General features: G+C 38.8%; 1 protein-coding gene across 1 annotated transcript in view; it reads left to right on the plus strand.

The window, feature by feature from the left end:
- The window catches only part of SYN2 (synapsin II), a 198,988-nt gene that overhangs the window by 133,965 nt on the left and 48,429 nt on the right, over positions 1 to 16,594 (plus strand). The gene's annotated exons all lie outside the window — the stretch shown is intronic.

Genomic DNA, 16,594 nt, shown 5'->3' on the forward strand with positions numbered 1-16,594 from the left:
CCCGCCTTGCTTTAAGCAAAAGCACATCATTGGTGAAAATATTGCATGACAGGTTTGTTTTACCAAAAAAAAAAGGTTACCTTATGCAGTTACATCACAGTGTTGTCGTTATGAGTCATTGTCAGCAGTAATCCTGAAGGCCTTTCACATTCTGCTCGGTTTTAGGACCATTAGCAGAATTTTAAAATATATATATATCAATTAGCCAGGAATATTTTATTTCATTTTTCACATTGTCCAAGGCAACTGCATCTCAAAACCTAATGCTAACTTTCACTTTAAGGCTCAGCTTTAGCTTCAGCCTCTAACCTTTCCCTGCCCCTTGTTTGTACCATTTTGCTGGAATGCACAGACCATCCTTCATGAAGAGTGAAGAGAAAATGTATTCGTGTCTTATTTGTGAGGCCTGTTCAGTTGCTGCATTCAATAGTACTTACAAGAAGAGAATTACAAGAGGGTAGTTTTGCTGCTACCTTAAGATTTGTTTGAAGTATTAACATTTTATTTAAGGTGTCATCCGTGTTAATTTGTAAGATTAACTTCTAGTTTAACATTATGTGAGTGATGACCCAAATGCATATTTTTTTCTTGTTTATTTGGTCCCCCTTTTTGCAACTGGGGGAGAGTCAAAGCAAAACATTCACCTTGTGCAGCAGGGCTCTCATTCTACTGAGAACAGAGAGGGTAGGAATGATTCAGGAGGAGATGGATGAATGCAGATGAAGAACCAGGTTGAAGGTGCATGAGATGCTGTCAGCCCAAGTGATAGCAAATCCATAAAGTTCCACTTCATTCCAGTTTTTATTTTTCCAAGGCTAATTTTGATCCATTTGGATTCCACCTCAGATTTCAGCTTCTTATTTGTCTAGATGAAGATTTGCACATATTTTGATGACCTTTTTTAAAGATACAGTTTTGTATGCTGTTTTGCAAATGTATATATTTTCTTTTCTTATAAAGCACCTGTGCACACCCTCTGCAAATAGACACGTGTTCACATTTTAATATGTTTCTTTTTAGGACTACATCACAAACTTTGGACATATACAAATGTCAGTTGCAAGATGCATTCCTGTTTCTTTAGGGTCACACAGTGTGAATTTAGTATATTTCTCACCCATCCCTACTAGTAGGGTACAAGGAAAAGAATGAGATATAGGAAGCATTGCCCAGTACTTATCCTAACAATGTTAAGTTAGAAGCTCATCTTACAAATTAGAGTTAAATCAATTCATTTCTATCAATACATCAACCAAACTGATAGAGGAAACATTCCCCTTTCTCTGAACTAGCAGTTTTTGCTCTCACTGAAGTAATCATATATCTAACTAGCTCTGCAGCCACGTTCATGTGTTACATGCAGGAAATGGCTTCATATGACCATGAAGTCATGTTTTTCTGACTGACTTTCTAATGCACCTGATTGCCTATAATTGGCATCCCAGATGGTGTGAAAGTCAAGACCTAGAGTCGTCCTTTCTTCAGTGTTCAGTTTGTGCGCAGTGGTATTTCCTCACTTCCTTTGAGTCATATGGACTATTCATGCATATTAACCTTGAAGGAGCACATAACTCACACAATGTGACTCCTGATGTGCCAGGATAGCCTACCAGTCAAAAGAAGCCTAAAGTTGGGAGGTGGCTAATTACACTGGAGCAGTAGCATTTAGGATCACAGACAAGGGTAAGGGCACCAAAATGTGTCCAGTGTGTACCTAATATGGATGCTTGTCTCTAAACCATTTGGTCTAATACTATGAAAACCCAATTCTTTTGTTCTATGCTGTGATTTTCTAAGCCATTAACAACAACAGACTTTATGAAATTGGATGGAACTGTGTAACATTCTTTAGAAGGATGTCCAGGTAAAAATCAGTTCATGAGTTGGTCAGTCATTGGGAATTAGACAGGCCATCCAACGATGGCCCAGAACGTAAGCTTCAGAATATGGGACCCGGGTTAAGCCAGGAACAATTATATGTGTTTCCACTATTGATTGTTTCAACTCTAGTTGCTTTAGTGGATATATTGCTGTGAGACATCCCTGATACCGTTAAATATTGCAGGCCTGTGATATAGTTAAAATATTAGATTATTTTTAATGGTGGGGGAAATGAGATCATATTGGGTAGTTTTCAGTTCACATGACATGAATAAATAGTTTTATTATTACTGTTATTAAGGCTTTTAACCTTGGTGGTCTCTCACAAATCTACCTGTTTGCAGTGTATTCCTTCTAGTACTGATGTGGAGGATGATATTGGAGTGTTATATGGGTATGTGTGGAACTAATATTTACAACAGATATACATAACAGAAAGGCAGACATGCAAAAGACCACTAATAAAATAACTGTTTCTTAATAGACCCAAATCCCATTTGTGCAAATCACTGGACCCAAAATATTTAATATGCAAAAACTCTGAACATTTCCAGAACAGGGCAGGAGGAAGGAATCTGCTACATTCAACTGCCACTTATCAGAATGGAATCACATATGTACTAAGGACCTCCTTAGAAGAGGAAAATGACAGGCACTTTCTCACCAGGCACTTTCTCACCAGGAACAGTTGGCTCCCCACAGTTGAAAATCTGGATGTTTCCACATGGTGGTGCCTTAATGCTAACTTTCAGAAGACATTGTGTAGTTCTTCTGTCCTCTGTTCCTTAAAATATTTTCCACCATAAAAAGAATGAAAGAAATTGTCAGAAAAAACATCCAGGTGGATCCCCAGCAAAATTCCGTATATGAGGCAGGATAATAGCTACATAAAAAAAACTCATCTGGAAGCATCTCCTGGGACAGATGCTGTGAAGAGCATGCTGCAGAACGAAGAGACTCAGCCTTATAATCTTTGAGTTCTTTTTGTTTTTTTGCTATTTATATGCCTCTACATATTTTGAAAATCTCTGATTAGTATCCATATGCATATTAAATTTATAATTAAAATCACATTTAAAATATTATTTCAAAAACAATGAGATACAACACAATTACAATGATGATTCAGAGCAATAAAGGAGCTGTTGCATTTGAAAACATCATTAGTTTAATTACAAGTCAGGGAAAGCCCGAATGAACAAATGCATTTTGGGGAGGTGCTTGCAAGATGCCAAATTGTCCGCCTCCCAGATGCCACATGGGAGTTTTTTGCATGCCACCAAGGCGGCCTGCTTTTATCACTGTGTGCTGTCAAGTGGTCTCTGACTTAATGTGACCCAATGAACAAATGCCCTCCAAAATGGTCACTTAGTGACAGGCCGGCTCCTCTTTGCTAAATTCAAGGCTGTGGCTTCCTTCACGGAGTCAGTCCCACTCATTATCTGGGAATGGCCAGCAAGGGATCTTTCAATGGTTGACTGGGTGGATGCATGGGAAGGTGGTCTGCTAGGCATCCTGGTCTGACATTGTCTAAGGCTTTCTATGACAATACTGTAGCTCCATAGCTATTAGACAGCTGGTGTGGCTCCCTTAGCACACGCCTTACATGAGGATAGCTGGAAGGGAAGTCCGAGGGAGTTCCCTAGCTGCTGCCCTCTGCACCAGCTGGTGCTCCTGAGCCAGGCCAAGGGCAGCCCCACATGGAGGACATTATGACGTCACTAGTGTGTGATCACCCTGGTTATCCCTATCCATGAATAGGCCTAGCTGGGATACCAGACAACTCTGGTAGTGGGCACTGCCCACAGAGGTCACCTGGACATCCAGTGGCAAGGATGGATCCAGAACAATCCCCAAATTATGTACATGCTCCTTCAGAGGAGATACAGTTCCATTCCTGGATGTGGGAACTGGCAACTCGGGCGGTCTCTGTCTTGAAGAGATTCAGCTCCAGTTTAACAGCTTTCTTCCAAGCCATAATTGCATCCAGGCACCAGTTCAGAATATGCACAGCCTCTCCTGATTCAGATCTCACAAAGAAAAGGAGCAGAAATATGAAAGTAATGGATCTAACTTTCCCTCCTTCCTGGGCACATCATCTCCTGTTACTCTAAGCCTATAAGCTCCTGGGGCTGCAGGAACAGGATAGCCCTGGAGATGGGCTGACGTGTCACCCTATGTCTCTTGTGCAACTCTCCTAACAGCTTCTTAATGCCATAGAATGGAGGCAAAACCACCCTGAGGACTGGAGAGGAGAGCTCAAGTACAATGCGCTTGAGTGACCCTAAGTTGTACTTTGGAACTATGACACACTTTCCAATTTGTTTGACCACCCATGGTTTAGGCTCTTAAATAATAATGCAGCTTCCCCTGTGTGGAAGAATACATTCCCCTTCATTTAAGGAAAGTCCCACGCATAGCTCCATGGGGTTGATGTTACCCTCTGCTGGGTATCTCATGTCCATGAGATGAGGCACCCATTACCAAAGCTTGGAGCTGTTTCTTGCACAAGTTGGAAAGATCTAAGGTAGCAGTTTGGCAGTAAATGACTCCCTTGTTAATCAGCAGCTAATTATTTAACACTAGTCACCACAGGAAAAAAAATCCTCTTTTTTCAAAGGTAATTGCTAATTACACTTGGGCAATTGCCCTTAAGTAGAACATTCATGTGATATCTCATCCAGGGTGCCAGCAACCTGTGAACAATTTGATTTTGGGCAAACTCTCCAGTAGCCACTGTTTACAGACCAATACACTCATTTGAAGATAAAATCTTGTAATTTGCCAAGTCCAGCTAGTTAGTTACCCTGAATATATCTGTGTAGACATAAAGAACTGTGTCTCCATTGTATCCCCTCACCAACTCAGATTAATACAATATTTTGAAGCAACAGTCTGCTGTGCCATGTTGCACCAGCAACAGTCAAATGAAAACTTCTTGGTGTTTCTCCAGGAAGCTGGCCCTTTAACTGGTGCTATACTGCTGAAGTTGAAGCTCAGGGCCAGTTTCATGCTGTTTTAGGAAATTAGTTCTCTGTTGTTCCTACTGTCTTCAGAATTCATTGTTTCATTGTCCTACTGATTATTGCATTTTTTAATTTTCACAAGCTGCTTGAACTGTGTAAATGAGGATGCCAATTTTTTATGTTATAAGGAAAAATAGAATTTTAATAAAGCAATCACAGCAGGAACAATATGTCTGTATCTCATATGATTCTTTGGCGATTCTTTTGGTGTTCATGCAACAGGTCAAGTGCTCTACCCACCACTCACCCATATAACGTGTAGTATTTCTGGTATGATTTCTAGTATCCTTTGTGCACTGCTAAACTCCTGACATATATCTAACACATTACTAGAAAAGATCATAGTAGGTGTATGTCTGTGTGAGTGTCTATATGGCAGAATACTGTATATGAAAAATACTGTAATATGTAGCAGGTACACAAGTGAGCAAATGCATTCTTGATTATTGAAATTCACAATGACAAAGTTTGCTAGTTAAGGCTACAGAGATGCAGACAAAGCCCTTTGACCCAGTGAGATTTACTGCTGAGTAAACATACAGAGCATTGAATTGGAAGACACTGTAAGGAACACGTTCCAATGCAGGTAAGTACTACTAGGATCAGGATCAGTAGTGCTGTAAGAACATACAACCAAATGCTGCACTCTGGATTATTCCTGTTCAGGGTTCCAGCCAACAAACCATAACTTCTTGCTGGACACTCTTTTTGTCTTATTCTTCTGCCCAATTTTTCCTCCTTGCTCCTGTCCCCTGAGTGTGTTTTCTAGTTTCTAGAGGGAAGTATCTCTGCAAATCTTGGAATTTGCTTTTGTTCATATATGGTGCCATTTTGGCTACATGCAGAAGGGCTTTCAGAGATGTGAGCACCCACAGTTAGCATGAAAGGACTTAGCCTTCAAGGTTTGTTTGTTTGTTTGTTTGTTTGTTTGTTTGTTTGAATTGCCTTATTCATTGTATATTGGTAATTAACTTAGCTTGAACGTCCATTTTAGGAGTCCATATTTCCCTGAAATAATAGTTACTGGATTCTTAAAATATTCCTTGAATCAGTAGCCACACACTATGTGTTTTCTTGGCCAGATATGGGACACATATTGTAAAGAACCCAAGAATATGTGTCAGAGTCTCACTGAAAAACTGTCTACCGTAGAATCCTGAAGAAATGTAGAGTTGAGAAATGGAAGTCCTGACTTACCTTTAGCAAGGCTGATAAACCTGGATTCCTACTGGAAAGGAAGAACTACTACGCAGTAGACCAACTTCACCCAACCTAGTATCCTAAATTGGCTTACAATTCCCAGTATCCCCAAGCAACATGGCAGTTGTTCTCCAACATGGTGAAAGGCACCAGGTCATGGGAGGTCTGCAGTATATGCCAGGATCTACACAACTTGAGATCAGAGAGCTTCTCTACACAAAGCATTTATTGCATGCTCACAATTCCTTACAGCTGTTTAGATATTTTTGAGATAAATTTGTTATCTTCTAGTTAAGAACACTTTTTCCATTTTTTTTCCAGAGCTGAGAAAATGGACTTGTTTCTGAAAGCAAAAGAAATTTGCCTACTTGTATAATTGCTATAGTCTAATATAGCATAGTGCCACCTAGAAGCAGAAAAGTAAAAGCTATTTATGTAGAACTAAATTCCGCAAAAGTCAATGCAGCAAGCTTGGTGTACAATAGCTCTTCTTTGGAAGCTAAAGAAAGCATGCTTTCTTCTTGTGTATTTGAACATTTTGTGACACTATAGTGCCACCTAGAGGTCATATAGGAGAAAAGGAGGAAAGGAAATGTCCTGAAATGCAGGCTATTAACAGCCTTCAATTCAAAAACTTATAGTGATCAGAACGTTGGAGAATAGGTTGCTTCAGCACAGAGCTGGTCTTGTATGCTGATGCAGCTGAGAGAAATCAAGGCTACTGGTGCTCCCAAATAGTGTTAGCTACTGAATCTCAAGGCAAGCAAACTTTTTGTGTTTAATAGGATATGAATGGCAAAAGATCAAGTGAACATGGGGTTGGCATGGCAAAGGGCAGTGAATGGGAGTTAGGGCTAAGGACTGCGGATGTGTCTAACTAGTTGAGCTATCCAGTCTGCTCATGTAAAAATACAGTGTTCAATACAGCCAAAGTCCTGCTTTCTTTTAAAAAGAGTAATGTTTAAAAATTAAAATTGAATATTTTTAATGCACAGTGTCCAACCCAGTGGCTCCTCTAAACACAAAGGTCTAATGAGAGCACAAAGTTTCCTTTCAAAGACAAACTTATCTCTTAATGTTTACTGTTCGGCTAATTCCTAGCTTAATGTACTATTTTCTCTCCAAGACAAAGCATACGTTGAGTTGACACTGCAGCTTCTGCAAGGTAGTTAAATCATAATACCCATGGAAGCAGACACACTATAAACTGGTATCACAGTATGCTTGGAATCTCATTCCAGAAGACAATAAAAACATCTTAAAATCATATATGCAAATGACTCAAATATTTCACTTGGACACAGCATGTTTTATAATGAAAATGCCATTAACTGATAAATCAAGTTAAGCATAAGCTTCCATGAAAAGAGCAATAAAAGAACTATGTAATAAAATTCTCCATACTAGAAAAGTTTAAACTTAAATAAATATTAGGTTTATTTTATAATTGTCAGTATATAGCAAAAGCTGAAAAGGAACCTTATAAACCAAGCAGAAATGTTACTCATTAATTCTTAATGTCACCTTAAGTCAGATTATGGAGTACTTTAGAAAGGCAAAACGAACCAAATGGCAAAGTACAATGCAAGGTACTTTGTTACTGCAAAGTAAATTACGCAGAACAATGGGTCCTTTTTATTATTTGATGTCTATAGCCAAAGCTCTCTGGGCACTGAGCAACAGTAAGAACTGCAATAAAATACAGTGTGGAATAAAACAGCAATAAATTATCATTACATTACATTAAAAATTAAAACCATATTTTACAACAGTTAAAACCTATCCGTACTTCTAGGCCTGCAGGAAAACCACCTGCATGTGCTCTTTGGAGTTGGTAAATGTCTCAGCAAAGTGGAAAGTCTTAACCTGACACCAAAACAATAATGAAGTTGATGGGCCTCCATAATTTGGGGGGCTACTTCAGAAAAGAGCTTCCTTCTTGCCACCAACTGAGATTCCTTTGGAGATGGCATTCAGAAGAAAGTCCTACTTTCCAAAGTATTATTGTTATGCCATTTCTCAAATGAATACAGTTTAGATTGTTATAGTTGGAAAACTGTATTGTGAAACAGGTAGACTAGGGAGAGCCTCACCGAGTCCTTGCTCAGCCCAGGAGGCTTACTGGGTGACCTTCAGTCAGTTGCTATCTCAGTGCCTTAACTACCTCACAGAGCTTTTGTGAGGATAAATGGGGAGAATCATATACACCATCTTGAGCTCTCTGGAGAAATGCTGCAATATGTAAATACATTATTTTGAATTAATGTTCTTGAAACATGCACATACATACCATTTCATTTAGTCATGCATCCATACAATAGCCTGAATATGAATCACCATTCCATGAGGCAATAGATGGTATTAAGAACATATGAGTGAGTGTTAGATATTAGGGGCACAAGAAGAGCCTGGCTGGAGCAGTTTGAAGGTCCCTCTAGTTCACATTGGCCAACCAGATGCCTCTGGATAGCCCAGAAGGATAATATAAAAGCTACACTCCCCATTCTTGCAATATGTTCTATAGAGAATGGTCTAGACCAGGGGTGTCCAACCCATGGCCCGTGGGCCACATGCAGCCCAGAATGGCTATGAATGTGACCCAACACAAAATCATAAACTTACTTAAAACATTATGAAATTTTTTGGTGATTTTTTTGTAACTCGATTGTGTGGTTCTTGACCATGAACTTTGTAGACATCAACATAGTGTTGCAGTGTCACATAAAATAAAATATGTATACTCTCTTAGGCTTATTAAGTCCTAGGATAAGGCCTTTTTTGCTTATCTATGGGGGCAGATATCACGAAAATTGGGCACTGACCTTTTTTTTTTGCTCATTGTTTTTGTTACTGTTTGTGCATTTGATGTGCGGCCCAAGACAATTCTTCTTCTTCTAGCATGGCCCAAAGAAGCCAAAAGGTTGGACACCCTTGGTCTAGACAGTTATTCTCGTCATGCTTTCCAAGGCCAGATTTGCACCAACTCTTCTGAAGAGGACTGTGAAGACTGGGAGGAGAGGAGAGTGAGGCTGTCTCAAGTCTGCCACCCCCAGATTTCAGGCAGACCATGGGAACAGACAGGGTTTGGAAGAGAAGGGAGGGAACAACAGAGGAGGAAGAGTCCAGTTCCTAACTCCATGATACAGGGGTGGGATAGAATACTACCCAGGTAGAGGGCTTGCACAGGTCTTGGAGGCTAGTTGTTCTCCAGAGGGAACCACCCAGAGGAGTGGAACCCAGTGTTGCTGAAAAGAACGGCTTTCAGAAGTAGTTTCTAGTTTGGATTCAACTAACCACACTTTTCATGCGCAGAGATGAATCTTTCAGTTGTAGTCTGTTAGCTGTGGCTAACAAAAGGCTATTTTGCAAAGAGACTGCCTGTTGGTTTGGAAGCTTGAAGTGAATAAGGGGAAACCCAGCTCCTGACATATGCTTATGTTTAATTTTTGGAGTCATGATATCTGCATTTTTGTGATTTTTAACCATTTAATGTTAAGCTCTCTTCATGTGTACAAGTAAAATGCAAATATATGAGGAAGAAACTATCTACTAGCACTATTTTGGTCCTTGACTGTTAGACAATTTACATTTTTGTGAGTGAAAAATGTGTATTAGAACTAGTTACACAGCTTTAAGCATGCAAAGCCCACAGGGTGAATTCTAACATTCGTGTACAATGGGACTTTCATTTTTTCTGCGCCCAAGCAAATCTTCACCAGAGGGTCTCCCGAATTTGGGGATGAGGGATGGGGAACACAAGAAGCCAAAGATAGGAGGGGAAATAATTGCACTCTTTGAATTTTTATGCTGCAAAACTGTGAGTGACTAAATGGGTGGTACATACATAGATTCTTTCAGACGTGAAACAGCCTTTGGGAAAAGAAATAATTGCTTTATTTGTTAAAATGTGGTACTTAACTGGTTTAAAATTGGCACCTAGATTTTTGTATGATTTCTATCTAAGATTAACTATAGTTCACAGTATATAAGAATAATCCATAGGCATGACCTAATGTAAAACTGGTGTAAAATTGTTTCCCAGTAATTCTAATGGCGACTTATTTTATATTGTTAATTCATTTTATATTTTTAATGTATTATATTTTAAAGTTTTGTGAGCCGCCCCGAGGCTTCAGCGAATGGGGCGGCATAGGAATTTCTAAATAAATAAATAAATAAATAAATTTCTTGGTATTGTTTAGAGTGCTTTGAATGGAAAATCCAAATATGCCTAGTAAACCATGCAATGAGAGCAAAAAGGTACAAACGTTTGTATAATACAATACTCTAATATTTCTGACCTTCAAAAAAGACATGTCTTTAACTTTCCTGATTATATCAGAAGTTTCTCAGCATTTAAATCTTTCTCGTCAAGCCGCAGCTGCTCTAATTTCTTCCCATTTTAAAAAACCGAGGAGTAGTGTTTCATATCCCTTGTTGTTGTTAAAATAGGCATGGAAGCATGACAGTTCTAAACCAGGGTTTGGCAACTTCTGAGCTACGGAGGGCCAGTTTCCACTCTCTGGAATCCACCCCCCACTGTCAAAATTGATGCCACTGGCGGAGGCCTCAAGGGATCGTGATACTGCATTAAAACAAGATGCTCATTGCCTGGTGCATCTTGTTTTAAAGGGGAAATGTTGCAGCAGGTCATCAAATTCAGCAGCAGTTTTGCAGTACATTGGCAATTCAGGGTGATGGGAATTGCGAAAAAAGGACACAGCTATTCTAAACAACTCTCATACATCCTGGTGCAGTAATTCGTGTTTTTGGAACACATGACTTTCACACCTGCAAAAGTAGCATTGGCACTGGCTTCTAAAACTATCTGTGGTTTTAGACTTGGAAAAATAAAAATGAAACTAGCACCAGGAAATCCTAAGGTGGAAATAGAACAATGAAAAATTAAGATGTTGCAAGAGCATGACGTATGTCTCAATTTGGTATTTACTTTTCTGATTAAAATTTTTGGTTTCAATATAATTTTGTTGGTTTACCTTGGGCAAATTTTTTCCTTTCTTTAAAAAATGGCTTGTTTTCATGTTTCCCAGAAACAAAGGGAGAAGGTGTGCCCAGTCTACAAGGAAACATACTTTTAAAGTATGTTTTGTTCGTGGCAATAAACCGGGAGGGCTCTGTGTGGAAATGAAAATTTAGGCCATGAAAATGCCGTGGAATTCTAATGCCAAAATAGCCCCCCATTCAGGCACCCTTAGGGTGGGTAAGCTACAAGAGGAGAGGAACTGTGTTAGCCCTGCCCCTTCATATATTTGCCTCAACTTCTGATCTTCAACTTGTAGGTGACACTGTAAGAGGAGGGAGAGGCTCTCCTGATGGCTGATGTTATAGGGGTTTCAGTCACATGGAAATCCTTAACCTTAACCAAGATAGAACCTTCTCATCTTAGAAAATCTCTTTCCATGTATGGGAAACAAACACAACACCAGCGGGGAGCTGACTGGCACACCGTCTTCTATCATGCATTTACGTATTTAAGAACTTGGAGGATGCCTGAACTGGTATATATGTAAAGCAGCTACAGGGATAAATTTCCCAGCATGGGGAAGAAGACTCAACCTTAACCATCAGAGTAACCTTTTGGCAGCTGCTTCATCCTTATGGGTCTTTTGAACTTTAAGACTGTCTTAAGAGTTTTAGACCTTCCCTTTGCATGCTCTCCTTTAAGACAGCTAAAGGTGAAGAAATGGAAGGTTTTGCTGTGCTACACAGGCATTACAGAGACTATGTCTTCCCTAGATAGATATATCAAGCAGAGCATATTAAATCTGACATAGCAGAGCCCCATATACATCTTTATTATGTTCACATGTCTTTCCTTATACACTGAAAAGTAAAGCTCACTTAATCAAGTCTTACCTGATTTTAAAAATGAACTGAGAAGTGTCAAACCTTCAAGAGCATATTATAACCTATAAAAACTATTAAGAGTAATGTGGAAATACCTGTATTTTGCTATTGCTGATAGATTGCAAAGTTTAGGTTTTTTCACTTTTAATTAAAAATGTTGTGTTGTTTATTTATAATAAAATAGCAGAGAGTAATAAAATAAAACTTATCATCTCCTTGTGCAAAATTACATGCTATTCTGAAAGCCAGTGTGGCATAATAAGTTCTGGTTACTTCTAGGCTCGACTTCTGTAATGCAGTGTACATATGGCAACCAGGCTTGCCTCTGGGACAGCATGGAGAGACCATATAGCACCGATATTATAGTCTCTGCACTGGCTGCCCATATGTTCTGGAAGCAGTACAAAGTGTTGGTAATTACCTTTAAAGCCCTTCATGGCTGGCATCCAAAATACCTTCCTGAACACCTTTGCCCTTATATTCCTCCTTGCCTGCTATGTATGCTCTTCTGAGGATACCCTTCTTGTGTACCCCTAGAAGTATACCAAAAGCAAAATGGCAGTATTTTGGTAGTGCACAAAGGGCTCATCTTGCTTCACCCCCCAGATAAGAGAAGAACAGCACTTGGACATTTTCCTTAGTTCCTGGGAAGTCCAGGCAACAAGCCACATGCACAAGACTCATCCATAGCAGTTTTGGGAGAAGGCAAATGTACTTCTCCTACTATATTTCTACAAAGACAGGTGGCCTTGCACTAATTTTATATGACGCCATCAACTTTGTGTAAATTGGAAAGAGTTTAAACAAATTCTGCAGGTATGCAGATGTAAACATGAAAATAGAAACAGAGAAACAGAGTGAGTCAGAAAGGGTCTCCCAGGTCATCTAGTCTGACCCCCGTCTCTGCTCACGACATGCATACCATGTACATGTCCTGCCTATCCATTTCAAAATGCTGTATTTTGAAATGTAATTCCTGATTAGTTTCCAATAGCATCTCACATTTTCAACTTTATTATCCTAACTTATAGTCTAAAAAAAGCATTTTTAACATTGCACCCCAGGATCATCATATCAGCGTGAGGAGCCTCAGGCCAAGGAACCAAAGCTGGCCCTCCTGGGGTCCTAATCTGGCCCACTGGGATCCTCCAGAAGGCCATTTCCCCCACCTCAAGCCTAGCACCTTTCTTCCAACCACTGATCATTTGATAGTTTCTGGACTTTTCTGTCATTTTCTCACCATTCAGAATGTTTGGGGAAAAATGCTCCTAGTTACTGGCAGTAAGATCTTGAAGATACAATATTCTGTTATATATTGTATTTTGCTCCTCTCATCTCCTTTTACTGTCAGCTTTGCCCAACACTTGAATGCTGTCCCAGAGAAATCTGTAAAATCTGAAAGAGCAACCTAGTTTTAAAAGAATTTTTTTAAAAGTTTTATTAAAGTTTTAAGCTAATACTAAAAACATCAAACATCACATACATCGGATTTACTGGGTCATCCCCCTACTACATAGTTTTTAACATTCTATAGTCAAATTCAAATCAGTTTATAATAACTTGAAAACATCTCTAAATTTACGCCAAGTCCCGTTTCTCCAGCCAATGATAAAAAAAATCCCAAGTTTGATAGAAGTCAGTATCCTCTTTCTCCTTCAATGATAATGTCAGTTTATCCATTTCTGCGCAGTCCAAAATCTTTCTTAAAATCAATTCATCAGTGGGCAGCTTCTCACTTTTTCAATATTGAGCAAATGCAATCCTCACCACTGTGATTAGGTGTAGCATCAAATACATTTCCTATCTGTTAATGTCTTCCGGTATGATGCCTAACAAGAAGACTTCAGGTTTAAAAGCAAAGGGTTTTTGTAGTATTTCCTCCATCCATTTATGTATTTTAATCCAATACTTTTTCACATTATCACAAGTTCACCACATATGATAAAAAGTACCCACTTTATGTTTACATTTCCAACATCTATTTGACATATTTGGAAACATCTTAGCTAATCGACTTGGCGACAAATACCATCTATAGAACAAAAGAAATTATTTTTATTGCCTAAGGTTAAGCGCTTGTGATTTCCATATTTCATTATCCTCACATACCTGTTTTAAGGATAGCTACATACACACACACACACACACACACACACACCCCCCGGGGGAAGGGGAAAACTACGAAAAAAACTAGTGGCATTTAAAACATTTTTCAAAAAAAGGGGGGAAATGCCTTTTATAACAGGATATTACAGTCACAGTTTGTGTATGCTGTAATTTCTGTGACAGAATTCAGCAGTTTCAAGATTAACAGTCTAAATCCTGTTTATTTCTATTTAGAATCGCATCCCACTTAGCTCTTTGAGACTTACTCCCAAGTAAGTGTGAATTGCATTGCAGCTTTTCTTTGTCCTTGAAAATGATAGCTACATATTTAACAAGAATTGTTAGCCTTTGAGTAGTCAGCCAAAGTAATTTTAAACGTTTCTCTGCTACTTTAATCCCATGTCAAACATGAGTAAATTTCACTGAGAAAATGCCCTCTGGTATAGCATATTCTAATTTGTTTCCTGACAGTAGTGCTTAGCAGTCATCAATAAAGCCTGTCATTTCAGAGAAAGCCAACTTTCACATTTCAACTGAAATGCTTTTCAGTCTGAAATTAAGAATCTTTGGTTTGTGCTATCCAGTCTTCCACTTTAATATTAAATTCCTCATTTTGTGAGATATAATAAATGAAAACACATCTCCTAGATCACAGTAACCATGAGACACCAAAGTCAATGGCAAAGTTCTTACTTCTGCATATTCAGAGTTGTACACTTTGGGGGCATAAATCAGCTATTAAAGAACTCTGTTGAGAAAATAAATCCAAGAGGAGGTGTAGGAACAGAATGAAACCTGTCTCATTGCCAACATGGACACTGGATTCCTTCTGGATAAGAATCAGTCATTTAATGAACACTTCTACAAGTAGAAAAGAGAGATGAAAACTCTCGATTGGAACAATGGGCAAGGTGGTCCTGAAGGCTACAGAGGGAGGGAGAAATTGGCGAAAATCACCTTCTCCATTTGCTTCCGTCCAAACAGCCTGAGCAAAACTCAGCTCAGGCAACGCTGCTGTTTCTGTGGGCAGAAAAGAACCTGGATCTAAACTGTTGTGTAATGGGCATGCATCTCACCTTTCATTGAGGTCCAAGGATAGTTGTGGTTCCAAGATCATGGTTGTATCGAAGTGTTACAGACTGTGGGGTGGTGGGGGGAAAAACACAAAATAGAGTAATCATAATTGATCCTCTAAGCAGTCACTCTGCTCGGCTTTTTGGTAATGATACAACATAATATTTCTTAGCTGTATAGCTAACCTTAACATAAAAAGACAATGAAATAGTGAAATAAGTGTTTCTTTCACTTTACATTTCTGTCAGTGTATCTATAGAAATTTCTAAGCACAGCTTATAATAAGTGCAGGTACACTAAAACTTTCCTGCAGAATCGCACCTTACAAGAATGACAGAAGAAAGCTACAGGAGATTCCCTGCTGCTATAGACACCAGAATGTTGTACTTATCGAAACACTATGGCTGTATTTGCTGTGCTGGACTCTTCCCCAGGAAATATTCAGCACAGATGAAATTCAAGGAATACTAAATGGACCAATGAATTGTTTCGTGTAGTTCATTAGGACCTAAGGTTAGCATCATCACATATCAAGCAAATCAATAGGATCTTGTCCAGGATAAGAAGTGAGAGCAATGGAATTATGGCAAACCCATGGATGTGATAATATAAAGATTTCATAGTAGCAGTATGGTTAACAATATCATTTGAATTGTAAATTCTGTTTTAGTATCTGACTGCTAACCCATAAACATCTAATGTTGCATTTTAAAGTACTGATCAGTTAGGGGATTTTATTTTTACTGAGATTTGAAGGAGGAGTTTGTTTTCAAGCCACAAAGAAATAATTAAAGTTAGTGAATATGCATAGTCGTTAAACGAATTACATAGTAATTTTTAGATTCTGTTGTCAAGTTAAAACACAAAACAACTAATCTGGTTATAAAAATATATATTGTTGATGTTTTGGTTTAGTTTTCTGTAAAGAAAATTTAAATTCCATTGGATTCCAAGTTTTGGTAATATAGATAGAAGATATAGCTTTATTGCTGTTATATGGCACTTTTATCAAGTGTGACACTTCCACGGTTTGAGGTTGGAGTGCATGTGCACTTCTCTACCTGTATTACCCATGTTACTGCCCTGTGTACCTTGTTTTTCTCCCCTGTGCTATTTAACTGGAGTTGCGCATGTCACTGTGTACAGAAGATGCCAGTAGCCTCTTTCCTCTTCCCCATCTATGCACATGTTCAGGGAATAAAATAATCCCATTAGAGGGAATGGGGAGTTACCTGAATGTGCCTTTTGCATTTACTTAATCCTTTTACCCCCCAGTACCAGTTATTTATGGTCTGGAATATTTGTATTGGCCTCTCGTTCCTCTAATGGGCCAGGGCGTTGCCTTCACATGCATTCTAAGACTTCATGTACTGCCACTCCTGCAGTGAACTCTATTTTGATGTTTGAAAATAATAAAAAGCCCTTGGAATATAGCGATT

The sequence above is a fragment of the Varanus komodoensis genome, unplaced genomic scaffold, assembly GCF_004798865.1.
Source record: "Varanus komodoensis strain SLA01 unplaced genomic scaffold, ASM479886v1 scaffold6_2, whole genome shotgun sequence".
In the NCBI taxonomy this organism is placed as follows: domain Eukaryota; kingdom Metazoa; phylum Chordata; class Lepidosauria; order Squamata; family Varanidae; genus Varanus; species Varanus komodoensis.